At 41.7% G+C, this 5663-nt stretch overlaps 1 long non-coding RNA gene across 1 annotated transcript in view; it reads left to right on the top strand.

Annotated features, from left to right (window-relative positions):
* LOC121028392 (uncharacterized) overlaps positions 1–4619 on the top strand; it is a 234810-nt gene extending 230191 nt beyond the window's left edge. The window contains exons 3-4 of the long non-coding RNA XR_005789208.1: positions 4122–4405; positions 4534–4619. This is a non-coding gene — a long non-coding RNA (uncharacterized LOC121028392). The remainder of the gene's footprint in view (positions 1–4121; positions 4406–4533) is intronic.
* Positions 4620–5663: the final 1044 nt, after the last annotated feature.

Raw genomic sequence — 5663 nt, 5'->3', positions numbered from 1 at the left:
GCTTTCTTTTGGCTTCCAGTAGCATGATAAATAGTTCTCCATCCCCTCACTCTCAATCTAAAGGTGTCCTCAGGTCTAAAATGAGTCTCTTGTAGACAGCAAATAGATGGGTCTTGTTTTTTTATCCATTCTGATACCCTATGCCTTTTGGTTGGCGCATTTAATCCATTTACATTCAGTGTTATTATAGAAAGATATGGGTTTAGAGTCATTGTGATGTCTGTATGTTTTATGCTTGTAGTGATGTCTCTGATACTTTGTCTCACAGGGTCCCCCTTAGGATCTCTTGTAGGGCTGGTTTAGTGGTGACGAATTCCTTCAGTTTTTGTTTGTTTGGGAAGACCTTTATCTCTCCTTCTATTCTAAATGACAGGCTTGCTGGATAAAGGATTCTCGGCTGCATATTTTTTCTGTCTAGCACACTGAAAATCTCGTGCCAACTCTTTCTGGCCTGCCAAGTTTCAAAAGAGAGATCAGTCACGAGTCTTATAGGTCTCCCTTTATATGTGAGGGCACGTTTACCCCTTGCTGCTTTCAGAATTTTCTCTTTATCCTTGTATTTTGCCAGTTTCACTATGATATGTCGTGCAGAAGATCGATTCAAGTTACGTCTGAAGGGAGGTCTCTGTGCCTCTTGGATTTCAATGCCTTTTTCCTTCCCCACTTCAGGGAAGTTCTCAGCTATGATTTCTTCAAGTACCCCTTCAGCACCTTTCCCTCTCTCTTCCTCCTCTGGGATACCAATTATGCATATATTATTTCTTTTTAGTGTATCACTTAGTTCTCTAATTTTCCCCTCATACTCCTGGATTTTCTTATCTCTCTTTTTCTCAGCTTCCTCTTTTTCCATAACTTTATTTTCTAGTTCCCCTATTCTCTCCTCTGCCTCTTCAATCCGAGCTGTGGTGGTTTCCATTTTGTTATGCATTTCATTTAAAGCGTTTTTCAGCTCCTCGTGACTGTTCCTTAGTCCCTTGATCTCTGTAGCAAGAGATTCTCTGCTGTCAGCTATACTGTTTTCAAGCCCAGCGATTAATTTTATGACTATTATTCTAAATTCACTTTCTGTTATATTATTTAAATCCTTTTTGATCAGCTCATTAGCTGTTGTTATTTCCTGGAGATTCTTCTGAGGGGAATTCTTCCGCTTGGTCATTTTGGATAGTCCCTCGCGTGGTGAGGACCTGCAGGGCACTTCCCCTGTGCTGTGGTGTATAACTGGAGTTGGTGGGCGGAGCCGCAGTCAGACCTGATGTTTGCCCCCAGCCCACCGCTGGGGCCACAGTCAGACTGGTGCGTGCCTTCTCTTCCCCTCTCCTAGGGGCGGGATTCACTGTGGGGTGGGGTGGCCTGTCTGGGCTACTTGCACACTGCCAGGCTTGTGATGCTGGGGATCTGGCGTCTTAGCTGGGGTGGGTAGGCAAGGTGCACAGGGGCAGGAGGGGCAGGCTTAGCTTGCTTCTCCTTAGGTGATCCACTTCAGGAGGGGCCCTGTGGCAGCAGGAGGGAGTTAGATCCGCTGCCGGAGGTTTGGCTCCGCAGAAGCGCAGAGTTGGGTGTTTGTGCGGAGCGAGCAAGTTCCCTGGCAGGAACTGGTTCTCTTTGGGATTTTGGCTGGGGGATGGGCGGGGAAGATGGTGCTGGCGAGCGCCTTTGTTCCCCACCAAACTGAGCTCTGTCGTCAGGGGGCTCAGCAGCTCTCTTTCCCTTTGTCCTCCAGCCTTCCCGCTTTCTGAGCAGAGCTGTTAACTTATGACCTCCCAGCCGCTAAGTCGCGCTTGCTGTCGGAACACAGTCCGTCAGGCCCCTCCGCTTTTTGCAAGCCAGACTTGGGGGCTCTGCTTGGCCGGCGAGCCGCCCCTCCGCCCCGGCTCCCTCCCGCCAGTCCGTGGAGCGCGCACCACCTCGCCGCCCTTCCTACCCTCTTCCGTGGGCCTCTCGTCTGCGCTTGGCTCCAGCGACTCCGTTCTGCTAATCCTCTGGTGGTTTTCTGGGTTATTTAGGCAGGTGTAGGTGGAATCTAAGTGATCAGCAGGACGCGCGGTGAGCACAGCGTCCTCCTACGCTGCCATCTTCCCTCCTCCCCCCAGGATAGGACTATTTTAATGAAGTGCTTCACTATTTTAGATAGAATTCTTTCCCTAAAACTTCATGTAACACTGATTTGAAAGAAATGTTTGGTGCTTTGGTGAAGAGATCTGTAGTCTAGCAGATGATGGCATAGATGAGATGGGACAGTCAGACTCCAATTGTCTGAGTTTCAACTTCAGGTACATTAATACAACTCTACATTACTCAGTTACTTTGACTATATATTAAAAAAAGATAACAATAGTTCCTATTTCATAAAGTTATTATAAGAATTAAATGGGTTAATGTGATGTAATTAATGTAATTAATGGATTATGAAAGCACTTAACCCAGTGCCTGAAACATAGTAAGTTTCCAATAAATGTTATCTCTCATTCCTCAGTTTAAAGAATGTGAAAATTAAAGAGCATGTCCGTATCTGTTCAATAGGAAGGAACAAATAATCATTGAAACCTCATTGTGTATTTAAACTCTACCCTTCTTTCTTCTATATTCAAGATTCATTAGTTCTTTCACACAGACAAAGAAACATAACTATAGCAGCTCAGGAATCTGCCAGAGTATCACAGACAGGAGATAGAACAGTGGGGATTTAAACCCAGGTCTTTCATACTGCAAAAGTCCTACCTTTTCACCATCTCCCGTTGCTTTTTAAATTATGTTTGAAGGATGATGCCTTTTAAATTATGTATGGAGATGAAAATTACCATAGACTGAGAATATTTAAGTGCTATATTTTCTTGGACATGAATTTAAAAGTCATGAATATGGTTCTTTATATCCTTTCCATGGCAGAGAGTTTTACCCCAAGGATCAATTAAGATAGAATCCAGATCCAAGGTAGAAATTTTGTGGCTTCTTTAATGTATCATTATTATTTCTTCCCCTTCTTCCCCTTTTTACCCCAGAAGAAAACATTAAGAGCAGAAATATGGACCAGGAAGGAGGTAGAAGAATAAAGAATCTGCAGCTTACTCTCTGCTGGTGGTGGAGAAAGACAGCCTTCACCAGGGGTGGCTGGACACAGGACAATGCCAGACTCGTGGGAAGAGGGTGGGATGCTAGAATCCTCCTTAGGGAACTTCATAATAAAAATGGTTTCTAAAACTGCTTCCTCCTCTGGAGGCTTTGTAAGGCATTGGAGTCACTTGGATTTAGTCCTTCTCTGCTTAGTGAAAATCCTCAGTTTATCTGATCTCCCGTGTCCTTGGGAATCCCCCAACCATCTTCTCCATAATCTGGATTCCTGCATGGACGGATGGTTCTCGTTGTCCTCACATCCATCTACTAGGATTGAGCACTTTATACAAATTAGTTGAATAAACAAATAATGAGTGAGATAATTGATGTATTTTGTGAATGTACACAGGCACACACATACACAGACCTACACTGAGAACATCAAATAAGGCATAAATATATGAATACATTTGTAAAGATTATATCAGTGTGTCATTTGGAACTCTTTTTCCAAACATTACCAACTGGAATGATGTTCTGAAAAATTCTTTGTACTTTTTTTAGGTTTCAGGTATAATGAAATATATCCCCAAAGTGAAAACAAAATTAAAAATTAAATGTCTGATGTGGGTTTTTTTTTTTCAGTTGTTGGATCAACTTGAAACATCTGGATAGATAATTACCAAATTTGCATGATGTGTTTATAGAATCAGACATGTAGGGTGCTCATGATTCTGTTTCAGGTTATCCTACTGGGCACCTCAGAGAAATAAGCAGTAAAGCAGACCCATAAATACAGAGAACAAACTGGTGCTTGTCACAGGGGAGGCAGGTGGGGGCATGGGCAAAATGGGTGAAGGGAAGTATGAAGCACAGGCTTTCAGTTCTGGAATAAATAAATCATGGGGATGAAAGCTACTGCATAGGAAATACAGTCAGTGGTATTGTAATAGGGTTGTATGATGACAACCCTTGGCTTCTGGTGAGCACAGCATAATGTATAGAGTTGTCGAGTCACTGTGTTACTCATCGGAAACTAATGTAACATTGTGTATCATCTACTTTTTTAGAAAAAAGAAAAGAAGAAGAAAAATATGCTACCATGGTATACCTCCTGACCTAGAGTGACACCCTTATAAATCATGACATCATGAACAGAAAACTAGCAGTGGTTTCAACTCCAAACTCCAAACTGGAAGTCTTGTAGCTGATCCTCTACATTTGGCTGCTGATTTGTAACTGAGCTGCTTCTCACATGGACAATTATATATATATACATTGTGCTCCACAGGTTGAGAGACTTGCTTATTTAATGATGGTTAATAATGTTCTCAAGGAAAACCAGGGATTCCAAGTAAGTGGATGATAAAATTAAATTTTAAATAAAACAGATCATGGTATTTATCTTCCATCCAATGTAAAATATCATTTTTTGTCTGACATTTTTAAATCAATAATTAACTCCCTCTTCATTTCTCTTAGGATGAATGTCTGGTTTGCCTATTTCATAGAGGATACTATTGAGAAAATACTGATCAGGAAGGAGTGAGGGAATCTCTGCATACAGGTATAGTTTGTGATTCTGTGGTGATAAACAAAATTAAGGCACTATCCAACTCCCTTCCTGGCCTAGAACTTTACAGTTTTGCATTAATAAAACAAGAGTTACTGACTCCTCCAGAATCCTAGACAATTTGTGAGGAATATTGCAGATTTTTAATGTAGATTTTCTCAAAGGTGCAACATATACTTGACAAGAAAACTGAAAACTCCTGTTTTAACATTTCTCCTCTGAAGTTTTCTGCTAATTGTAGCTGCTTAAATTACTCATGATATCTCCCTTCTTTCAGCACTGTTGTCTCAAATATGGACTGTTCTGATGTGCTGTCCCTCGTTCTCTGCACCTTCAGTAAGCACATAGTCCATACCCTTAGCTCCTTGGGAAGACTCTTCTTCTCTCGGGATAATCTGAGAGAGCTGTATCTCTTGATTATCAATCTTCTGCTGTTGAAACACTTGTCCCCACCTGCCTGCCTTGGAGTCTCTACTTTCAAAGCCCTAAGCAACATTTCTCGACACCTCTTGAGCTGGGTTATGAAGAAAAAGTTGTTGGAATGCATATCTATCCTGCTGTTCCCATCCTCCCTTCCTTTCTTTCTTTCTTTCTTTCTTTCTTTCTTTCTTTCTTTCTTCTTAACAGTATAGAGACACCTTATATTTTTGTGCATCATTCATTACATTTATTTACTCAGCAAATGTTTATTGAGTGCCAAGTTTGTGCCTGCCACGTTTAAGGACTTGGGAATACATGAGTGAAAATAACAAAAATCTCTGCCTTTGTGGAGCTTCCATTCTATTGGGGAAAATGGAAGGGAAGACTGGTAATAAAAGGGATATTTACAGTATGTTAGAAGGTGATAGATGCTTTGGGGGGAAATGTAAATTAGAATTAGGCAAGGGTGGAGATTTACAGTTTTAATTAGGGTAGTTAGGGCAGCTTTACTGAGAAAATGTCATTTTAGCGACAATTTGAAGGTGATGAGGGAAATCTCTGGGGGATCATATTATAGACAGAAATAACAACGGGTGTGAAGTCCTAAGGCAAGACCCTG

The sequence above is a fragment of the Herpailurus yagouaroundi genome, unplaced genomic scaffold (genome assembly GCF_014898765.1).
Source record: "Herpailurus yagouaroundi ecotype Mexico unplaced genomic scaffold, PumYag 100, whole genome shotgun sequence".
NCBI lineage: Eukaryota > Metazoa > Chordata > Mammalia > Carnivora > Felidae > Herpailurus > Herpailurus yagouaroundi.
The sequence above is the reverse complement of the archived record's forward strand: the minus strand, read 5'-3'. Positions and strand labels throughout refer to the sequence as shown.